Consider the following 24,008-nt stretch of genomic DNA (forward strand, 5'->3'; position numbering starts at 1 on the left):
CTAGGATGATCCTATTTATACTCTTTGAACTAGATGACCCATATCCTATTCATAGATAATCGGCTAAAGGGAAAGAAAAGAAACATTCATGTTATGGTATAGAATCTTCACCGTTTCCCTAATGTATTTATGTTCAATTAAACATTTTATAATAAGTATCGTAGATTAATAGGCCACACAATCAATTTCATGTACTAGATTGGACTATAAGTTACATGCACACTGCAAATTTTTCCATTTATAAAGAAACGATTTCTAACTCTATAAAATGATATCCAATCCATTAGTCATACGAAAAAAGATCCTCAAGAATGGTGTTTAGTTGTTTGATGATAATAGTCAAGTACAATAATGTTCTATGTTCTCAATCGAAACCATAAATTCAGTCATCCCCATAGCCAAAAATCAAAGACACTATCATTTATCTAGTATTGGAAAACACACATTTCATCATTTTGCAAAAGAAAGTTAGAAATTTTAACAAAAAGATTGGAACTTGGTAATATTCACGATTGTCAATATCTCCTCTTGTGATGTTGCCCATGGGCAAGCATGGACTTTAATAATAAGGCTAATCCCAGCTTGGCGAACAAGCTGCTTATCTTCAAGAGCCTTATTGGAAAACAAATCAATATTACATACCTTCCTTGGCATACACGTCCGGCTATCGTAGGGAGCCCAGACAAGATCATTAGAATCATAGGCAATGTAAGTAGCACAAACATTTCTTAGTATATTAGAAAAGTTGAGATCATTAGTCTTCAAGAAAGCCTCCACAACTTTAGGAGAAGAATCCACAACAGTATCAATAGTCCCAAGTTTTAGATACATGAGAGGCCCATACTGCTTGGATAGATGATAGAGGAAGCTATGAAGCATGGTGCCAAACAGGGGAAGACTGCCAATGACCAGCCATGCTAGTTGCTACCTCTGCTTCTGCTCCTTCCTCTCGGCTATGTGTTCGTCTTTGAATTAAACAATTCCCCGCAAGAGAAGAGTAGGTTGAACTATACAGATGCATTCAGTTGTTCTCTTCATGGAAATTGCAAAAAGATTCTTCTTCTTCTTTCCTACTAGAGTAGCACCTGATGCTCCTAACATCACCATCTTAATGTCGTTGGTCTTGTCCATATGCCTGTACAGGATAACATTTTTTATAGCACCACCACCCACAAAATATTAGATCATATCCCCATATATGGAATACCAAAAAAATATTCTATCTTTCATGGCATTTTCTCATTAGTTCTCATTTATTATAGGAGAGAGATTCCTGCAAGTGGGATATCATCTCAGTTATGCAGGTTCACAATCATTTTTCCCAAAAGCAATCTTGAACTTCTTCCCTTGTAACTAACCCAACTTCTCCAACAATAGTGTCACACTCATTCCAATGCCCCCAGAAAATTTGTATATGCATGTCAATTATAATATTTTGGAGGTTATTTTTTATTCTAATTCAAGCAATTAATTTAATGGCTTTGTCCAGGTGGTAGTCTAGTATTGATTTATTCAGTATGTTAAGGAGTGGGTCGTGAAAGGAGCAAAAGCAAAGGCAGCAACTAGCATGGTCGATCATCAGTAGTCTTCCCCTATTGGGCACCATGCCTCATAGCTTCCTCTATCATCTATCCAAGTAGTACGAGCCTCTCATGTATGTGAAACTTGGGACTATTGATACTGTTGTGGATTCTTCTCCTAAAGTTGTGGAGGCTTTCTTGAAGACTAATGATCTCAACTTTTCTAATATACTGAGAAATGCTTGTGCCACTTACATTGCCTATGATTCCAATGATCTCGCCTGGGCTCCCTATGATAGCCAGATGCGTAGGCCAAGGAAGGTATGTAATATTGACTTGTTTTCCAATAAGGCTCTTGAAGATAAACAACCCATTCGCCAGGCCGGGATCAGCCTTCTTGTCAAAGTCCATACTTGCCCATGGGCAACATCACAAGAGTAGATATTGACAACCACAAATATTACCAGGTTCCAATCTTTTTGTTAAAATTTCTAACTTTCCTTTGCAAAATGATGAAATGCGTGTTTTCCAATACTAGATAAATGATAGTGTCTTTGATTTCTGGTTGTGGGGATGACTGAATTTATGGTTTCGATTGAGAACATAGAACATTACTATACCCCAACTATTATCATCAAATAACTAAACACCATTCTTGATGATCTTTTTTCGTATGACTAATGGATTGGATATCATTTTATAGACTTAGAAATTGTTTCTTTATAAATGGCAAAATTTGCAGTGTGCATGTAACTTATAGTGCAATGAAATCAACTAGGAACAAACTGGTGGAGAGATTGAGAGTTTCCACTCACACTTTGTAAGAAACAAAACATAATTTGTCATTTGATAAATCTAAACCAAACCTTCATATGTAGGACAAATGCAGACCATCAAACCACTCTTGTAGATTTACAAACCCAAAAAGGGAACACAAACTTATGTTCATTCTTGACTCTGATTTTACAAGCACTTTCAAAACAAAAATCTGATTGAACTGATTGAAGATGAACTCTCTTAACAATACAATTTACACTCAACCTCCAAGCCATTACCACAAATGGATAAAACTTCACTAGGGTGCATGATTTGGAGTAAGAAACTAAAAAGAACATCAAATAACTTACTGTTGTAAATTTTTCTGCACTTCTTCCATTGTATTGAATATTATTTTTTCAATTTCTCAAGGTTTTTCTACCATTCAGATTTAGTACACTCCCTAGTAGAGTCACCATTTTGTTGGTGTTTTGAAACAACATGGTTCCAAATTACCTCAATGAGAACTAGATACATCTAGGGGTAGCTACCTCCCATCCTAAACATATCCTTTCAGACACTAGGCCAACTATAAGGCTAGACCCTTCTTCCACTTTAGGCTCTCGAAACCTAGGCGGGTGTACCTTAGATTCACTTATATGGTACCAGTGCTAAACATATTCTTGAGTCTATTAACAATAGATGAAACTATTATTTCTCCTATTAACTAATGCAATAACATAGATCTACATTAGCTAAATTCAAGACAATGCAATTTGTAATGAGGGCATTCTATTTTAGCTCTTCAACATAAAATATAAAGATGATTTGAATTTGATTTGATTTTATGTAGGTGGGGAAAGTAGATGAAAACTAAGTATGGACACCAAACTAATGATCATGTAGCTAATCAGTGCCTCATCCATTGGGTAATTCACAAATCTCCCTCATGCATTTTGGATATCTAAGAAACATACCCTATGCCAAGACTCCAGATCTATTCCTTTATCTTGTAAATTGGATATCAATGTTCAATCTAAGTTTTGATCTTACCTGATATCCTCCTCAATAAACCTACAACCCTATTGATTTCCATGAAGCATTTACATAATTCATTAAATTATAAGAAACAATGAAACAACATACAACCTTAAGGGATTGCAACTAGGATCTAGACTCATTGTTCAAAGATCATAAAACATTGCAAATCACTGAAAAAGGAGACAAGATCTAAAATGAAACTCAACACCTATTGTTCTTTGTATTGATTTCCTTGAAATAATACATGAAATTAACTCACAATATACGTAATAAACTAGATTGTACAATAAAAATATGATTTCATACAACAGAGAAAATGGTGGGAATGAGAAACTAAGGGGATGGGAAGGGGGCATCATAGCCAAAGCACAAGTTCATGGTCTAGAACTAGCACATCCCAGATACTCTTCAACCAAAATTCATCAATTTCATAAACCACTTCTGCTTCAATTTCCAACTCCTAACTTTTTCTTTATTTTTTTTCCCACCTTAGATGAAAGAGAGAAAGATACATATATAGGATGAAAGAATTCAATCCTAACCTAGAGATATTTTCGACTTCCATTCCACAAAAGATCTAATTCTTCAATCATGACTCCAACTTCAATCCCAAAATTCATCACAGTTGGAAAACAAAATATACTCAAACTAAAAATTGGAGAAAAATTATACCAAAATGGCATAATAATCTTAAATTAACCCAATAGACCTTTTATCATGTGTTTTTACCAAGCCTGTAACTATATTTTCAAATTTTACCAATGTCACCAAGAAGACCCAAAATTTACATTTCTACCTATAACTTGAACCAATGAACTTTTGTGCAAAAACAAACTCCAAAATCAAAAAATTTGTCTTCTCCCAATTTCAATGATACATAATATGCCTATATTCACTTATCGGGAACTCCCAAAATCTTGATTTCAAAATTGGGTTCTTGCTAGGCTTCATACAACATATTTGCAAAAATTTAATCATTTTACAATGTTTGAACTATAGGATATAAAATAAAATTTATCTAAAATCTGACCTTGCACGTGCCTTTTCTAGAGGATATTATTAAAAATTATTATTTTAAGACTTGTCTAAAATTTTTCTCATAGATTCCATCTGGGTCAAAGATGTTTGATCAAGCTATGACATGTGTCACACTCTGATTTGCTAGATTCCTACTTAGTCATTTGACCCCTACCACTTGGGTGCCATGTGGCATCATCTCATTGGCCACCTACTTTTCCACATCATCACACCATGTTACTATGCCACATCATTAGTTTCTATGTTGCTATCCTAGTCAACATTTTACCATGTCATCACAACATAATGACCTTGCGACATGTGTCATTTTCCACTATGTCAACACCTCAAGAAGCATGCCACATCTGAAGCCTCTGCCACATGTCACTTTTTGATTTGTCCCCCTTGCTGTTAGCTAGCACCCAGTCATTGTCCGCCTTGCCGACACGTCACTGCCACCCTGCTAGTCACCATGTCACTATGCTTATTGGTCATGTATCTTCCCTTGGTGACATAGCAACCACCACTAGATCATCCACATGTCGTCATCTTGTTCCTTAGATTCCACATCATTTCCTCAATTTGCATGCTTTTTCAAAATATTTGAATGTCACCTCATGCTACCATCCACTAGAAGGCCCCTCCATGCGAGCTTCTCTATCTTTAAAAGGCATTGTCTTTTAGACATTAAGTCTATTGTATTGAATGGTATTTAAATATTTTAATTCCCCCCTTCAAAATGAATGTGGGATAAATGGTTATGACCATTTTTTGCCTTGTTCCTTTTTTGTGTATATTTTCTTATCTCTTTGAGCTTTCTTAGCTTTCATGAGTTCAATGTTAGCCCATTCCATTTTGAAAAATGAAGGGTCAATATATCTCTTCAAACAAGCACCCACACTTGCAACATTAAACTTGTCCAATAGGAAAAACCTTTGAGGCCCTTGACACTCCTCATAGGAGTTGAGAATAAACTAGGGCAAGTTGCCTTGAGTTAGATGGTTCTGGTCATTGCGAATGTCGGCATGCTAATCAAAACCCACTGCATATTAAAAAAAAGACAATTTTTTTAAGACATTAGAGCCTCTTAATTGAAGGAAACTTAGCTTCAAGTTGTTGCACACAGATCGTGAGTCCATGTCCTCTTGCAGGAGTTTCCATGACTCCTTCATGTAAATCATGAAAGATCTTTGCAACAAACCTTTACTCTATGTGCTTTGTCCTTTGTGTGGGGATTCCTCCTTGACTTGATGTGAGTTATCCTCAATGCTATTTGAACGTCTTCTTCAACTCCAGTATGAGAGACTCTACATTTCATTCCAATAATACATTGGACAACCTTGTAGGGTAAAATGTTGTGAGAGGGAAGTATGGATCCAAAGCCTATTAGAAATTCATTATCAAACATCTACAATGGAGATGAAGTCTAAGGGAAAACCCCTTGCAGCTTTTCATCTTCATCATCAGAGTAATCAGACCAAACATATAACTCCTCAAGATCAAAATCTCACTAAACTTAAGAAACTTTTTTAATTTGTTATAAGAGGAAAGAAATCTGCATAAAACTTTTAGAATCCATTGAGAGAATGAATCAAGCTTTTCATTTTCTTATTCATAATAGAAGGCCAAAGTGAGCTACATACATCCATTTGATCTCGGAAGCCAATGTACACACATATCGAAACCTTGTTTAACTAAAACCATTATAATCTCCTCTAACCCCCAATGACAAGATTTCCATTTGGAAGCATCATAATTGTTCAAATTATCATAATAAACTATAATGAACACTTTTTGATCCCTAGTGACTTATTCATCTAATGAATTTAGTCGAGCCCCCAAAGTGGGTAAACATCTAAAATTTTAAACTAGCTCATTCACCCTTTGGCACTAATTTGAAATATATTGACCACTAGAAATAAAACTCAAGCACTACTATGTCATAAAAAACTCATTTTATCCTTAATCTGGAAACTTGTAATTTTCAACTAACAAGGCCTATCAGATGGCTTTAAAAATTGACCCAAACAAATAACTGGGCTCTGAAATTAGAACTAATGATTTTTTTGTTCCACATATTATTACCCTATCAAACCTCATCTCATGATGAATTCTCAGTCAAAAGATATGAACTATCAAAATTTCCCTCTTAGAACTGCCTACAAGAAAACACGTTAGAAACACCATAAAACATGTTTGGATTTGGCTCTAAAAACAAGGCAAATTGACACTTGGGGGCACAACAACTGGGACATTGGTTTAGTATCATGAGGAAAACATAAATTTTTTATTAGGACTCATTATGAATGACAAGATGAAAATGGCGAGTGGTCAAAGTAGGATACTCAAATTTGCCGACTAAAAACACTGGCAGAAAAGCAACTTTTGCAAACAAAATGGACCTATGAAAGTGTGCAGATGGATTTGTCAAAACTTTCAAATTGGCACACTTAAAGTATTTTTATAGGAGAACATAGTGGTACAATCCATTTTATCTCACCTATTATAGACCTTGAGTTATGACATCCTGAACAGTGGTACCAAAAAAATGCATTTCTTTGCACCACTAAAGAGTTACAAATTGCATTTGGAATTACATTTGAAAACTAATCAAATGGATTCATCATAAGTTCAAAATTGAAACATAAATAGTTTTTGACCTCTAAAATGCAATTCAAAAGGAATTTTCTCATTTTGGTCAACTAGGTCAAAATTATAATAAGTCAAATAGGGCTTCCCAAAATTTAGAATAATTCACATTAGCATGACAACAATAAATGACCAACTCTAAGGGATTCAAAACCTAGTCAAATGGATTTGAAACCACTCAAAACAAAAAAATAGGCCCTTTTTTATAGGCAATAAACACTCCCAAATTGGTGAGTCATGAAACATTACTGTGGGTGAGATATTCAATTGCAAACAAGGTCTCTTGTCATTGTTTGACACTTAGGCAAAAATGTAGATTTGACAATTGCTCAAAACAAGACTTCACAAAATGGCTCAGAATGGAAATTTATCATCATGGAACACATAGACACATTGAATGCAATGTGTTAGAAAAATTAAACACCTCTTAGACTTCAAATGGAATGTTGGGTACACGTGTATCAAAAAGTACTTATAGGACTTTCTTTTTCAATGGTACTCAAAATTAGGACTTCAATTTTGAGTCTCAACTGGATCTATTCCTTCTTTCAGCTATACCATTCTTCTATGGTGTACTAGGAGCTGATACTTGTCTTTTAATTCCTCTTTCAATTTAGAGTTCATTGAAATCATTGGAAATGAATTCACCACCTCTGTCTCATGTCAAACATTTTAGCTTCTTTCTAGTTTCTTTCTCTACTCTTGCCAAATACCACTTAAATGTTTGAAATTCTTCAAACTATTCTTTTAGATACATTAAAATCATCATTCTAGAATAATAGTCAACAAAACAAATAAAATATTTATCTCCACTATAGCTCTCTATTCTAATAGGTCCACATAATTCTGTATGAACTAGCTGCAAGACTTCTTTAGAATGATAGTCCTAGATTTTGAAACTTTCCTTTCCCATCTTACCAATTTGATAATTTTTTCATAGGACCATATCAAGTTTCCTCATACTAGGAATACCTCTTACTCTTTTCTTCTTCATTATCTTGATTAGATTATCAAATTTCATGCATGATATAACCTTTTATACCATAACCAACTTTCTCGTACTTGAGCAATAAAACATGAACTTTCATTGAGATTTAAGTTTTATAGGTTACCTTTTATTTGTTTGCCAAAACCAACCAAATTTCCTTTTCCATCCAATAGCTTGGCCTTCCCATTCATGAATTCTACTTTGAATCCAATGTTATTCAACTATGCCACACTCAGTAGATTATGCTTTAGTCCTTCAACCCAATAAGCATGATCACATCTACGTTCATTTCTTAGTGAGATACAACCTTTTCCTTTTATGCAACATGGTTCATTGTTTTCAAATCTCACACTTCCACCATCATAATTTTCCATATGTTCAAACTTTGTTTTTTCACCAATCATATGATGTGAGAAGCCACTATCAATAATCCATGTATCATTTTTTCTAACATGAGAGATAAATGTCTTTTTATCTCCTTCATCATTAGATTCATCTTTTACAACAACTTAAATCATTTCATCATCTTCACTAATAATTAATTCCTTAGTGATAAAGCAAGATTTCTTACCTTTGTCCTTGAAGCCCTTGAAGTTTTTGAAATCCTTCATTCTTTTGTACTTTTTGTGCTTCTTTTCATCTTTGTCTTCTCTATTTGGGCATCTTGCAGCAATGTTTCCAACTTCTTCACAAAAGAAATAGATTAAAGGGATTTTATCTTTATACTTTCATTTGCCTTTGGGATACCTTCTTGTAAGAAATGCTTCAATGGTTTCAAGATCACTATTAGAACTATCTTCCTCTTCACTTTCAAATTGTTTTCTTTTAGGCCTTTTAGCTTTCTTCTTGATTGATACCTTGGCTTCAACTGCACACTCAAGATGGCTAGGAACTAGGAGTATAATTATCATAGTTATCTAGTTCAAATGCAGTCAATCCTCCAACTAGAGCATCCAAATTTATTTTGTTATTTGGATCACATATCATCTCTTGAATATAAGAAAATCTAATTTCATAGATATGAAGAAGGGTTATGATTATCTTTCTTACCACTCTCACATCTTCAAATTTTCCTCCAGAGGCTTTGATGGCACTGTCACTAGCTTTGATTCTTTCAAAATATTTTATAATGTTTTCATCTTCTCTCATTTTAATCTTATCAAAATGACCTCTCAAGATTTTTCACATTATCATCACCTCCATAGATATCCTTTAGTTTGGTCCACATGTCATGAGAAGTAGCACATCCTTTGGCTTCATCAAATTTAGCATAGTTAAGAGTTGATGCAATGTCAATCATCATAATTTTAAGATTTTTGTTTTCAACAGTTGGTTCCATAGTTAATGTTCCAGTAGGATCCTTGTAATTATTTTCCAAATATTTTAAAGTTGAATCACTAATGGTTTCCAGATGTAACTTCATAAGTTCCTTCCACACATCAAAGTTATCTCTATTCAGCTTGGAAATCTCTCTTGTGTAAGACATCCTGATCTTGAGCTTAGGTTCTTGAAACCTTTGTCTACAAGCACCAAGTGGCTCTAATACCAATTGTTGAAAATATAAGAGTAACTAAGATAGGAGGGTTGAATCAATTACCACTAAAATAAATCTTAGATCCCTTGGATATCAATACATAATATAAGTTTCACTAAAAATAATGATGGTCAGTAAATACATAGGCACTTGGTTTACACTAGAAAATGTCATAACTCAACAAACACTCAAGTAGCAATAGTAACCTGGAAAATGAAAATCTTAAGGTATTATCTATGATTTACCTTAACTTAGTTACATACACATTAACTAAATAGCATGAACACAAGTAACACCAAGATTTAACATGGAAACCCAATTTGGAAAAAACCACCAATTGCAACTAGTTACCGATTTTCACTCTTTTGTAGTGATCCCTGTTAGGAGCCAACCCTATTAAAGGTTTAAAAAATAGACTATTAGGTGTGACCCTATTAGAGGATTTTATCACCCTATTAAGAGTGGCCTTGCTAGAGGTCTTTAAACACTTCAATCTAGAAATGCCACCTTGTTAGAAGATTTACAAATAGCTATTAAGCTAACTCTATTAAGAGATTTAGATCATTACTACAATGGTTAGAGAGTAACAATGAGATAACCTAATTTATGATGCAATTGAATTATTGATTACAAATATTAATTCTGGCTTGTATACTTGATCTTTTCTGATCAAATGTATCTTTGCAGCTCAACAAAGATATTCTACTTATCTTTCTAATTCACTTCCTCTAAGCATCCTCAAAAATTCTATTATGTGCACATATTCAATTCTCAACTTGACCTTATACTTATAGCATACACATTGTCAAGTTAGCTTGAACACAACTTAGAATACTTAATATCCATCTCCTCAGTCGACTAGAACCAACAAACAAATCTATTGCACTCAATATGCCAAAACAAGAAAATCCTTCATTAGCCAACCTTGCTCAATAGACAATAGCTCAGAAATGATTTTCCTATGTTAACCAAGTGAACTCAATTAATAGTATGTATTCACAAAATTTCTTTGGTAATTGAGTGAGCTTAAATAACACTGGTTCCATCCATATTTTCCTTCATTAATTTAGCGAGCTTAGTTAACACTCAACATTTGCAATATTCTCTTTGTCACTCAAGTAATCTCAATTGACATTATCACCTGAACTAGGAAAACACTACAGTGTTAACCAAGTGACTTGGTTAACATTTTATGGTCACAAAGTTCCTTTGATAACTAAGTGAGCTTGATTAACATGAGTTCCATCCAAATTTTTCTTCACTAATTGAGTGAGCTTGTTTAACACTCAACTTTTCTAATCTTCTCTTTTTCTCCCAAGTGAACTTGATAGACATTATCTTCTAAACTAGGAAAATTCTGGAATGCTTAGTAGACATAAGAAACTATCTTCATCATCTGAGTGAGCTGACTGGCAATGATATGAAATTTTGTGCAAAATAAAAGATAATACACAATTAACCAATTATTTTTAACAGGACTATCATTCTCCTATTGATAAGTTTTGATAGTGGTGGAGAACTAATTATCTTAGTTATTGATGAGAACCAATAGACATTATTGTCTAGTTTAGGGGCATAAAGAGAAGATATGGATGCAATGAAGGAAATATCATAAATTTTATTTTGTTTATGCCTCTTTATTTTGATTTTGTTTAAGGGAAGCTTGTCAATGCTAATAGAAAACAATATGCACTTTCTAAGAGTTTACAATTGTTCAATGAAACTAATTTTTTCTAAGAAAATATGCCTGAAGAACTATTAGCTCAAAAGAAAGAATACGGTGTTGAAATACTATAGAAATTGCTTGACATGAGAGGTCTGCAAGTGAGGGTGTCAACCAATCTTGAAAACTTGAATTCTAAAATGAAAGCTATCAAAGATCAAACACATATGCTAGAGTTTAAGCACAATGTGAAATTTATTTTAGATATGGTAGATGCATATATTCATAAGTTTGATTAGAATTTAAGGTATGAAAGAGAGTCTATGGAAATATACTAGAAGGAGAAGGAGTGACTTTAGAAAGAGACTACACAACAACAACAACAACTAGACAATATAAAGGATATTATGGGAGCACTAGATAGAATCTAAGAAAGTGTTGTGGAAAGTACTATGACATTGGAATCATTTTCAAGTTTCTTTTAGAATTTACAGTCCTAATATCAATAGGACTAAAAGTTGTGCAATTTTTCATGTATTACATTTGTATTTTCTTTGCCATTTTTTATAAGAGTGTTTCAAGGTTGGGAACCAGTTTAACATCCATTTCATGGTTTAGAAGTAATGCCATTTGGTAGAGGCTTCTACAAGCCAATGAGCCTCATGATTATGATATTTAGATAGAACTGAAACTTTTTTCTTCAACTCCTTATACTAAAATCTTCATTAAAGTTATTCTTCTAGAAATGAAAATAGATGCTACAAATTCTTGGGAACCAAGGGGCCCTAAACCTATGTAGTATATACTTGGTACCCTTGCAGGGAGACTGTGCTAATGCATACATGGTTACATCATTGGCTTCCATTGTTGGGCTAGCATATGGATCAACCTTTATATCCAACCATTCATTATAAGTTAGGGAATGCACTTCATGGCTGACATGCAAGTGATTAATCTACATATGCAATTTTATCACCGTGGAAAACTATATTTGATCCTACTAGCTGGGAATAGCTGATTATTCATTTTATTGTACCTAATTTGATGATAGTTCTATAGTAATTTGTAATCATCCCACCTAATCAACAACTAGACCAATTAACTAGTTTATGGTTTCTCTCTTTCTAGAAACATATGCTATGATATTGTTTTGTAGAATTTCTTGCAAAATCTACCCATTTTTCCTGGTCTGCATTATTTTTATGCACGATCTTTAGTTAAGTCACTTAACATGGGTTGAGTGGGTTTTATTATTTTATTATTTAGATTTTGGAATATGTATGTAGCTGGATTAGTTTTTCTATTGTACTAAGATGAAATAAGCACCTTGAAAAAGATGTATATATACACATACATACATACATACATATATAGGCATAGATATGTGTGTATTGTAGGATTTTAGCAAAAGCGCATAACAAATCCATGAAGCCCAAGAAAACCTACATGCAAAAAACTTGTCATGAAGAAGAAAAAGACAAGAAGAGGCAAGGGTTTGATCTGAAAAACTCTGATGAAGAAGAAAAATATTATTCAACAGATTCTATAAATTTACAAAGATATCAATCCTTATAAAGTAGATCGAAACTTGAAAAGGGTAACCTAAAGCCTAAAAAAGCTAGGGTTGCACATTATAATTAAAAATATTAATTATATGTACCTACAAGATAGCTTAAGAAAGCTAGAGTAATAAGAAACTTAATTAATTAAATCAAAGTGATTTAATTAATAAGTAAAAACAACTAATTACTCTAACACCCCCCCCCTTAAGCGAAGCTTAGGAGGTAAGCTAACCTAGCACAACTATGAAAGTAGAAAGATGGGTCCTAGCAACAAGGCCTAATTAGGTACCCAATACAAGGAAATCTCTATAAATTAGAGAAATAGAGAAAACAACATGATAAAAACCCTACTCTAAAAAGAGATAGCAAAGAATGTTCCAGAAGAAGGAACAAAGAGAGATCATGAAGAGAACCACTGAAGCATGAAAAGAATCAAAACTCTATCAAAAGGTGTTGATCTGTAAAACCTCCATGGAAATAGAAGGCACAAACCAAGCATGTCTATATTGTAGATGATCCATCTCACCGAAATGCATAGGTAGCCAGCCACTGCAATCACCTAGTATGTAGGATTAGGTACTAAATACATAGCTCACACTAATGAACCATCAAACCAAGGAAGCATTAGAACCAACAATATAACCCACCCTTAATGAAAATGGGGTTAGGTGATAGGCAACTGAAAAGATGGACCAAAAATCTCACCAAAATGCATAGGTAGCCAACCACTACAATCACCTAGTATGTAGGATTAGGTACTAAATACATAGCTCACACTAATGAACCATCAAACCAAGGAAGCATTATAACCAACAATATAACCCCCTCTTAATGCAAATGGGGTTAGGTGATAGGCAGCTGAAAAGATGGGCCAAAAATCTCCTACAACATAGAAACCAAACACATTGAGAGTTAGGTACAGACACCTATAAAGGCACGTGTCATCGAAACATCATGTGGCTAATGTCATGGAAGGGACACTCACTTGAAAAAGGAAGAGGGCCTAAATGGCAATCAACTATCCCCCATGGCACTTTATAAAATAGTGCAAGTACAAAAAATCACAATGATGAAAAGGATCCTGAAATGCAAGTGTGGCACTTTATCTCAGTGCATTTTCATAAAGATTCTTACAATTGATATCAACAATGATTAGAAAAGACATAAGACTGGTATAACAAAAAGTACAAGCAAAAACAAAGCATCTGAAGCAACAAAATTGATTCCCAGACTTGAAACAGCCAAGATATCCACCAGCATGCAAAAATGAAGAAGGTTAAATAAAATTTACCTAGAGAAAAATTGAGAACAACAACTACCATCATTGAAAAGAGCACAAAAAGAGCTTTCTAGTGATATAAAGAAGTCCAAAATTGGAGATCAGATGCTCAAGATATGCCTCTCGGAGTGCAAAATAGAACATCTAGCTTTGACTACCAAAATAGGAAATCAAAACTAAATAAAAATTCCAAATAACTAGCACCATCATGATAGACTTAGAAAGAGCTTTTCGATGATATAAGATTCGTCAAAAAATACCTCTGTATGACAAAGATACGACCAAAAAACCATAGACAACTTTTAAGACAAAACAAATTATAGAAATGTTGTTTTGAAAGCCATCAAATTTCAGCCCAAAGATGGATGACATCAGCACCTGTGGCTATCAGACTTGTATCAGTACCTTGCTGATGTCACTACTCTATCAGTACTTTGTTGATGTAGCGTCCTTTTTTGGAAGATTTAAAAAGGTTTTTTTTGAAACAAAAAAAAAAACTTTGAAGAATTTTTGTAAAAAAAAAAAGCATACGCTTTTTTTATATAAAAAATCATGAGCCTTTTTTTAATAATGCCTTTTGATTTTATGATTTATTTTTTAAATAAAAAAATAAATCCTTTCCTCAGAAAGTGTGCCCAAATTTGGTAGCAAAATTTTGCCTCAAATTTTAACTATGTCCAAATTGGACAAATTTAATATGGAAATAGGTATCTAATGCTATGAATCGAATGGTGAGGTCCATTTGGGCTCAAAAAGCACTAAAAAAAATCACCCCCCCCGCCCAAAATCCAATACAAAATAATTCTAAAAATTGAAACCCTCTGAAATAAAAAAGGCATAGTTCTGAAAGCCAAGAAAAATCTCTTATAAATTAAACAGAGGCATGAAGATCTAGAGCTCTAATACCATGTAGGATTTTAGCAAAAGTGCATAACAAATCCATGAAGCCCAAGAAAACCTGCATGCAAAAAACCTATCATGAAGAAGAAAAATACAAGAGGCAAGGGTTTGATCTAAAAAACTTAGATGAAGAAGAAAAATATTATTCAATGGATTCTATAAATTTACAAAGATATCAATCCTTATAAAGGAGATCAAAACCCAAAAAGGATAACCTAAAGCCTAAAAAAGCTAGGGTTGCACATTATAATTAAAAATATTAATTATATGTACCTACAAGATAGCTTAAGAAAACTAGAGTAATAGGAAACTTAATTAATTAAATCAAAGTGATTTAATTAATAAGTGAAAACAACTAATTACTCTAACATGTATGTCTATTATAAGCATGCTTTCGCACCTAATTTTTAAAACTTTGTAATTTCATCGTGCAGGGAAATGGTTTCAATTTCTTGTTGGTTTTGTTGCTAAAATTGCTTTTGTAAGATTTGTTCTAAAAGAGGAAATGATCTAAGATTATGTCAAACTTGAACTTAGAACCTATTAGCCATCTTTATCCCCCCTATTTTATTTTCAATATGGCCAATCTCATAAAAAATCTAGGGAGATAGTCATGCCTACATTCTTGAATTATTCATTTATTGCCATGCAAGCATGTTAGGGATATGTAGAAACCCTATTCCTTCTTTTATATCCCTAAGTCTTTTAGGTCTTCACATCAGATGAATATTTTGAGTTGTGATGCTTAGATCCCTTTTATCATGTTGTTGCTCCAGTTTATGTCTTAACCATCAGATAGGTTGCGAAGGTGCAACATAATCAACATTATCATCAATGCGGCTTCACAACTATTAGAACTAGCACTCAATTTCATGTTGTGAAGGAGAAAAATTAGTTAGTCAAAATATCACAAACCAATTATGTCTTAAGAATGTCTCAAGGGCCAATGGTCAATCATGACCGTCAGATCTTAGTTAATCAACATTTGGTGTTTTCCTCTTTTTGAAGATGCATGAAGTTTAGTCTAAGAGGGAAAATGATATAGTGATGTGTTTCATGGAATGACTAGGTACATATGAGTCTCTTCATCTCATCATCCCAAGGATTAGTTAGAAGCTAAGGAAATAAATTTTCAAAGGAGTATCTCTTACACTCCATTGAAATGAGCTTCAGAGTATTAAGTTGTGATAGTGTGAAAGCTTACCACAATAATTCATTTAGTGTTCTTACATCATTGTCTATGGTCAAGGTTAACCCAAAGTTAATGTGTCAAGGTTGTGATATACATTATAATCAAATTGTCATATGAGGTTCTAGAGAAAACCCTAGTTTTGGTTGTGAAGTGGTAAAAGTATTTTTTTGCACCATCACAAGGTTAATTGTTAGTTGTAGTATCACACATTTTGTGTTTACCCAAGGTTAAGGTTGTGATGGTTTGAATGGTGTCCATGTAGTTAAAGTTTAGGATATTGGAAATGTTGCACACATTGAATGCTAATCCATGGTTTGGACCATGATGTAGTGAAAGCCTTTTGGCACAATATCACATGTTCAAAAAATGTTTTTTATTTGATGGTTCTGATGTGGTGATGTGGTTAGAGATAGAGGTATTGCAACATCACATGGTTAGAGGGATGTTAATTCCTAGTAGTTGGAAAGCTGTGGAACAATTAATTTTATGGTCATTGTGAGGTCATTGCAGTTAGAGTGCTAAAGTGTTTTCAAGTTGTGAAGTAGTGATAAAGGCATGAGATGAAGCAATCACAATTTTGCATGGCCAAAAAATTAGTGAGGGAAATGAGTTATGATGCCATGAACAAGAGCATGCATAGGTCAAAAAAATAGTTAGATAAGCTAGGAAAGGTGGTAGAATTCTTAAAGGTTATAAGGAAACATGGTGAATTTGACTGATGTTTTCTATTGAATGATGATACAACTGACTTGGAATGGTCATAAAAATGGAATCAAGAAGATTTTTAATTGTGAATAGGTCCTTGATCACTTGCAACTACTATTTTTAGCATTCTCTATGCCTAGGCTAGAGTTACACGTAAGAATCAAATTTTTTGCATATGGATGTACACCCAATCAAATCTTCCCTAGATTTGTAGTGATTTTTCTCTATGACTTGAAGGAAATAGTTGAGTTTTCACTTTCAGTAGAAGTTTTCTTAGTTATTTTTAACCTATAAAAGAAATTTTTGTAGCTCTTTCAAGGTTTGGTCCTTCTGTAATTCTATAGCAATTGTATTACATGATCTACTACTATAATTTCCATTGGCTTCTGAGTGAATATAATTCTTTATTGTATCACTTTCTTTCATTAATATTGTGTGCAATATCTTTTTCCTTATGTTGATGTATTGCTCACATTCTTTAGTTCATATGTTGTATTTTTCCTTTTAATGATATAGAGTGAAGCTCCTTCCTTATAATATTTTATTATTACTTGATCTACATATAATTGTTGAGTTAATGCAAGGTTTGAATTTTTGTACTTTGGCATTATGTTGATGAACTATGCTTTTCTAGGCAAAGATAAGATTGAACATACTATTTGTTGTATCATCCCTCTAGATTAGATTAGGTAGTTTGATTTTTGCACATTTCCTTCTCCCTTTTCCTCTCAAGAAGTAGTCAGGTGCACCTTGATAGTGAGGAATCCAACCTTCTCTGGAGATTCAATCTCATTGTTCAAGTCCTAGAACTTGGAGATTGTTTCCATGTTTCACAAGGTCACCTTTAAGTCAAACTTTAGGAAATGGTGGAAACTTTTGTGACAATAGTTTTTGGCATAACTAGTGGGATAGACATTGAAATATTTCTTAAAGTATACTGGCTCATTGGTGTCAAGAAAGGACTTCAAATTATGTTGAGGGAACAATGTTGCTCTTAGCATTTCATGCCTTCAAGAGGTTCACATTCAAGCACCTAGAAACTCCATCTCTACATCTTGGTTTCCAGACTAGAATTATTGTGATTCATGCAAAAAGCTCAAACAAGGGCATCTTATAGAAGTACTTTTCAATATACTAAAATTTCATTTTAAAATCCTAGAAGAAAAAGAAATAGACTCTCTCTATCACTAGTTAGGAGTTCATAAGTAGCACATACACCTACTAGGTCTCTTTCTACACCTCTTGTTGATAGATCACAACCTAAGGTACCATCTTGTCATCTAAATAGACCTTTATTCTACATGGCCCTCCTTAGGAATTATGTTTTTGATACCTTTAATGGTGTTATTCCTCTTATTCTAGCCCAAAGACATGATATCCCAATATGTTTTCTTAAAAGTATACCAGATTTCACTGGTGAAACATCTATTTCTCAAATAGAAAACATGTTAGTGTAGTTTTTAATTTCCTAGTAGGGTTTTTTATTTTTCCCTATATTGTTAGATTTTTCCTACACTTTTAATAATCTTGCTTAGGTTAATAAAGCATGTCTTATTAGGTCAATGATTACGAGGTGTCACCTTCCTACATGTGAGCATCCATTAGCTATCTTGGAAAGATACTTTTCTATCTTTAGTCTGATAGATGGTTGCTCCTCATTAGTTAGTGTTGCCACCTCCTCCTTCTTCCTAGCCTATATAAGCATGCTACCTAACTTGTATTTGTATCTCTTATTTTTACATCCTCTTAATGCTATTTTGCTTATAGCATTTGCATTACTCTCTTGGAGACTAACTCTATGTTGCTATTTTGATTTTGTATCATTTGCATTTATAGTTTAGATATTTATTCTTTGCACTAGTTTTCTGGGTTATTAATCTTTTCAGATTCTAACCTAGTATTAGAGCTTTTCTATGTGCAAGAGTAGATTTTAGTTTCTTTATTTGAGAGATTTAGAGGGGCTAATAAATCGTATTGTAGTTTTTTGAAAAATAAAGTACGCTCTTCTCTTGCATCTTTGGATGATCTTGAGAATCAATTTTTTTTTGACAATTATTTTTTTAATCTCTGAGGTTTCAATCTAAAATCTGACAACTAACATGCATATTTGAAGTTTTCAATCAGTATTGCAGGCTCCAGCATGCCATTGATGGACTTAGGAAGCTGATTCAACATTTGCATGTCATAGTTTGGTTGCTGGGGTCATTTCTTGGTTTTTGGAGCCATTTTTTATTGTTAAAGGCATCTGATTTACACTACAGCTATATCTTTTGTACATCAGCAAGAAAAAAACTTTCTGAATTTTGTTTGCAGCCCCAAGAAACCATCTAGGTATTTTATAGTTTTTGCATGCAATCTGTATATTTTGCAAAATCAAGCACAGAAAGCTACAACTGTACCCCTCTCCATTAGCAATCGTAGTTTTGAATGCAATTTTCAAATGCCTCATTCTTTCTCATATGGACTTCAATTTTGATGATTCTTATTATGACCTTGGCTATGTTTTTATGCTCTATCCACTAGTGGAGTTGTTTTTTATTTTCATGCATAAATTTTTTAGAAATTCTAGATTCTCAATTGTGATTGTGCATAGTTCTCATTTTGGAAACTTTGAAGGATCATAACTTTCTTAGGTGATTTTTTTTTTGAAAGTGCATTTTTTAAAGTAGATCGCAGTGGTGCTATTTTCTTCCTTGATTATTGTGCCTAAGTTTCACTTTGAACATATGCTCTTCATGAGGGTTTGTAGTGCATTGAAATCAAGATCACTAAGTATTTCTTTCTAATGGTAGTTGTAAACACACTAAAATAAAGTGCCAAATCATATTTCTTTGGGGGGGGGGGGGGGGGGGGGGTATTTTTTGATTCAGTAAAGGGAGGGGGGGGGGGGGGGGTGGCATTGTCATGGCCAGGTTGTCTTCTTTTTAGCATTTCTTCTTCTTCATCATGGATCAAACAAATATGCCCATCCTAACTCCATACAATTACTTTGAGTAGAAATCACACATGAAAATTCACTTAAGGAAAGTTTAGTTAAATAGGATAAGTATGGGACTTGAAACTAAACCTAATAAAGATGAAGATAAGCCTAAGTGGTTTAACAAATGTGATGAGGCATATGGAACATTGTGTTTGTTTTTTTCTCCTGACTTGCTATTTCACATTGAGTCTTTGGATACACCAAATGAAATATGGAAAAAGCTAGAAACACTATTTGGCACACAAGATTCAATGAGGGGTCATATGTTGAAAAATAAACTAATTAGTTTAAGTCCAGGAAATTTCAACACAATCTAGGGTTTCTTCACCAAATTGAAATCACTAAGGCTGCAATTAAAAAAATATGGAATTGAAAAGAAAGATGAATAATTGATTCTTAGTATTCTCTCTAAGCTAAGTTTAGAATATTTTGTGTTTCTCTCTACCTTCTATGCTACTAAGGGATCACTTGGTACTCAATTCGTCATGCCATCTTTAGATGATTTTGCTATCAATCTCACTCGAGAACAGGACAAGCTAATCTAGATGGGCACTCTTAAGTCCTCTAAGTCACATGCCTTAGTTGCCAAAAGAACAAAAATGACAAAGTAGTAACAACAATAGTAAGGAGGAGAAACAAAATAATAGCAAGGAAAAGAAGGATTAGATACTAGTTTCTTCAAAAGAAACTATTTATACCCCATCCTCCAAGGGTGATAAGCCTAAAAAAGAAAAGGTCAAATGTGCCTATTGTAAAATACCCGATCATGATGAACATAAATGTTTGAAGAAACAAATTGATCACTTGACATACATTCTTGAGAAGAATAATATTAGTGTTCTTGAGTCTATCAAACAAAGTTTGAAAGAAGGATCTAACAAGGAAAAAGAAAATAGCAAGGGGAAAGGAAAGGGCAAGGCTCTTGTTGTAGTTGCTTCCTCAACATCCACTTGGATTCTTGATTCAGGTGCTTCACACCACATGGCTTCATCTAAGAAAGAACTTACATCCTTGGAGCCATGTACTATGCCTTCTATTTTGATGGGTGATGACACTCCTATTGAGGTGTGTGGGAGAGGGTGTGTACCCTCATTATCAACTAATCTCCTATCAGTATACTAGATCACTCACACAGGTTCAAGAAAGTAGGTTGAGTTCACTCCTGATTCTATGGAGATACGTGAGTTGCACAATGATTCTATAGTTGTAATTGGGAGAGTAGATCATCAGTCATGAATCTATCTATTTTCTCACTTTGTTCCTGATCCTCCATTTTTTTTTCTCACTCACTCTAATGACCTGAGTAAATTATTTCATGAGTGGTTTGGCCATCTTAACTTTTTCTATTTGCATCAGCTTAACTAGTAGAGCATGGTCATAGGATTGCCTTCAGTTCAGTTCTCAGGTAGTGTTTGCCAAGGTTGTATTCTTGGTAAGCATCCTAAGGAAAATTTTAACAAAAGTAAGGCATGGAGAGCTTCACATATACTAAAGTTTTAGATTATGATAAAAAGAAAGTTTTGAAGGGACCTCGAAACCCTTTAACAAAAAGCAGAAAGATAAAGCAATATAGTCCAACCAGGTAAAAGAAACCTACAACAAACTAAATAACAGTATCAAAATTAGGTTTTACAGGGACCTGAAACCACAAGAAAAGTCCAAGAAAAAACTAACCAGGTTTTACAGGGACTTGGAACCACAAACAGTCAAAATGATTAAAACCAAAAACTAGGACCAAAGGCCCCAACCAGTAACCAGAGCAGATAGAAACTAAACCAAGGAACCCAACCCAGAGCCACTATTGTAGCTCCAAGATCATTTTAGCAGCTTCCTTACCAATTGCAGCAGTCTCTTGAATGATGTCAGCAGCTGAAGTAGCAACAACTTTCATTGCACTCTTCCTCAAGGTCTGCCTTGTTCTTTTGCTCGGATCCTCAGCCGAAGTGATATCTTCATTAGCCCTTTTGCCCAAACTTTCAATGGCCACACATATACTCAAGGTGACCTATTCCTAAAGTTAGTTCATAGTGATTTGGCTAGTCCATTTCAACATCCTTCTTTTAGCAGGGCCCGATATGTCCTCACTTTCGTTAATGACCTTTCTCGATATACTTGGATGTACTTTCTCAAATAGAAGTCAGAGGTATTTGATCATTTTTAGGACTACAAAATTTTTGTAGAAAAGAAATTCGAGAAAGCCATCAAAGTTTTGTGCATAGACAATGGTGGTGAGTATGTCAACCATCAGTTTGAAAGATTTTGCACTTCAAAAGGGATTGATTTACAACATTCAATTCCATACAATCCTCAGTAGAACCATGTTGCAAAATAGAAGAATAGATCCTTGAAAAAAATGGAAAATTATATGATTCAGTCTAGATCTCTTGCACCATAGTATTGGGCAAAGGCCATTAACTATGCTTGTTATATCCAGAATTGTGTTCCTTACCAAGCCTTGAAGGGAGTTACTCCTTCTAAAGCTTGGAGTGATCAGAAACCATTAGTTAAGCACTTTCAAGTTTTTGGCTCTCCTGCATGGGCCCACATTCCTATAGAGAAACATAAGGCCTTGGATCCACAAAGAAGACCTTGCATATTTGTAGGTTATCTTGATGGTGTGAAGGGTTATCGGTTGCTCCACCCTATTATACACAAATTATTCATTGAGAGGAGTGTTCAATTAGAGGAGGGATCTTCAAGATCACTTTCTATCACTTCTCCAACTCCTTCTACTTTGACATTGGAGTCACTTGGATTATATGACAGATCTTTTGATGATTCAGATTCACTTGTACAGTCTTCTACCTCCACTTCTAATTTAGAGAGTGATTCAGAGAACTCACCTCCTTCCTCTCCTAGCCATCATTTAGAGGTTAATGATTCCCCTCTAGATTATCCATCTTCCAGTCCACTTTAGGCTAGACAAACCTTGCAGTCTGTAGGTGATTGGTTTGGGGATCCATCAGACACCAGGCAGACTTGTTCACAATTCTAGGATGCTCCACATGTCTTCATTGCTACTGTATCAAATCCACAGTCCTTTCATGAGACTTCTGGTATTCCTAAGTGGGATACAACTATGCAAGAAGAGTATAGTTCCTTGATGAGGAACCACACTTGGGATCTTTTCCCTCTTCCTAATGGAAGAAAACTTGTTCAATGTAAGTGGATCTATCAAACAAAATTTGCAACAGATGGGTCAGTTGACAAACATGAGGCTCACTTGGTTTCCAAAGGATTCTCCTAGGTTCCTAAGATTGACTATTTTGAGACTTTTGTGCTAGTTGCCCAAATGAATTGTATTTGACTTATTCATGCCATTGCTATAGCTAATCATTGGGAGGTACATTAGATGGATGTGAAGAGTGATTTTCTTCATGGTGACCTTTATGAGGAGATCTGTATGGAGTAGCCACAGGGATTCCTTCAGGATTCTTCACTTATGTTCCATCTTCAAAAGTCTCTATGGACTCAAATAGGCTCCTTAGGCTTGGTATGCCAAGATGGACTCCTTCCTTCTATCAGTTGGGTTCACTTGGTGCCATTCTGATCCTAATGCCTACATTTTGCAATAGGGTGATTCACTTCTATTATTTGGTTTTGTGTGTTGATGACTTGCTGATCATAGGAAGTTCTTCACCCACCATTAAGGTTGTCAAAGTGGCCCTTCAGGATAGTTTTTTGATGACTAACTTGGGCTTGTTGCATTACTTTCTTGGGATTGAGATCTTTTAGTCTCCTTCTAGGATCATAATCACACAATCCAAGTATGCTCTATATTTACTCTCGAGGTTTCATATGGTTGACTATAAGCCTGCTCTGACTCCCATCATTTTTGGAGTCAAACTTGAGGCTCAGTGTTCTTCTCCACTTATTGATGGTACTTTGTACCACCAACTTGTTGGGATTCTCATTTATTTGACTCATATGAGACCTGACATCTCATATGCTATAGGCATGCTCTCTTAATTCATGTAGGAGCCCCATGAGCTACAGTAGAAAGTAGCCAAGTGGATCCTTCACTACATTCAAGATTCTCATAGTTATGGGATTTACTATGTAGCAAGTATTGAGCTTAATTTGGTGGGCTACATAGATTCAGATTGGGTAGGTGATTCTCAGGATCACAATTCTACTTTAGGGTACAACTTCTCACTCGGTTCAAGTCCTATTTGTTGGTCGAGAAAAAATTAGTCTACTATTGCTCTATCTTTTACTAAGG

Source organism: Cupressus sempervirens, chromosome 2, assembly GCF_028749045.1.
Source record: "Cupressus sempervirens isolate cs-2001-9-10 chromosome 2, ASM2874904v1, whole genome shotgun sequence".
Lineage (NCBI taxonomy): Eukaryota > Viridiplantae > Streptophyta > Pinopsida > Cupressales > Cupressaceae > Cupressus > Cupressus sempervirens.